This window comes from Nannospalax galili, unplaced genomic scaffold (assembly GCF_000622305.1).
Source record: "Nannospalax galili isolate Female #2095 unplaced genomic scaffold, S.galili_v1.0 scaffold1123, whole genome shotgun sequence".
NCBI lineage: Eukaryota > Metazoa > Chordata > Mammalia > Rodentia > Spalacidae > Nannospalax > Nannospalax galili.
In genome coordinates, this window is record NW_008349192.1 from 1 (window position 1) to 1,479 (window position 1,479).

A 1,479-nucleotide genomic window follows, 5' to 3' on the forward strand; every position below is an offset into this window, starting at 1 on the left:
AGCCAGTAGCCAACAGTCCATGGTCTGTGCTTCAGTTCCGGCCTTCAGGTTTCTGCCCTGAGTTCCTGGAGCCCTGGCTGTATGCTGTAAGGAGAAAGAAATCGTTTCCTCCCCCCAAGTTATTTTTGGTTAGAGCATGTTATCACAGCAATATAAAGAAAATTAAGATACCAGAGAAATCCAACACAACGAAAGCAAACAGTGAAATGCCAGTAGTAAATACAGAAGAAAGTCTACGAAATATCTGACAGATAATTGACAGTAGTCCTGTCCCTGAAGTCATGATACTACAAGAAAGAATGAATAGAAAATTGATGAAATTTGGAAACAAGTTTTTGAGCAACGTGAGAATTTTGGGAGAGATATAATAAAAACTTTATTGATAAATAATATGATTATTGAATTAAAAGTTAAAGGTCATATGAGTAACTGACCAGCTGTCTGGATGTTTCTTGTGATCGTCTACCACTCTGGCTCTTACAATCTTTCTACCTCCTCTTCTCCAATGATGCCTGAGTCTTGGGAGACAGGTTTGAATGAGGTGTCCTATTCAGGGATAGGAAATGGTGACAGCACGCACAAATCCTATGCAGGCTCAAATCAAAACCCATCATCTACACAGGGAAGTGGGTAAGAAATCCCAACTCAACCTGAGGAGCTTTTGGCAGTTGATGGTTGCTGGGAGGGGGAGAGAGAGTGTCTTACAGTGTCGGGGGCTCTTGGTGGGCCCAGGGGGTGGACACACATTGAAAGACATTTAGAGACACAAATTAGACTCTATAGGCCATACATATGAGAGTTTATTGAATTAGGTGGGGGGGCAGTGTGGGGAAGTACAACTAGGGAAGCAGATCTAAATACTATCAAACTATATTGTATGAAAATCACAAAAGTTCAATAAAAAATTAAGGGCCTGTGAGATGTCTCAGTGGGTAAAGTCACTTGCTGCCCGACCTGACAGCCTGACTTCAATTTCCAGGCCCACATAGTGGAAGGAGAGAATCAATTCCTGTAAGTTATTGTCTGACCTCCGCACATGTACCATGGTGCATAGGTAAATAAACACAATAAGTAAATGAAATTTAATGGAGAAAAACAGGGCTGGAGATGTGGTCTTTTTAAAGGGCCAGGTTCACAACCTAAAAAAGAAAAAAAAATAGAAAGCTGCAATAGTAAACCTGATCAAGCTGAAGAATCAGTGCACTTAGAACAGGCAGCATGGGATCAGGAGGGTGAGTAGAGAAACTGTAAGATCATAGTAAGAAGAATGATGGGTTTATGACACCATCAAACACCGTATTTTTCAGCCATTGAAATTCAAGAGGGGAGAGGAGCACAGAGATAATTACAGAACAAACGTGGAGGAAGGGGAACATGGTCAGGTACAAGAAGGTCAAAGGTAAAGCGGGCATGGTGGCGCACATACGCATTTAATCCCAGCACCCAGGAAGCAGACACACACAGATCTCTGTGAGATTG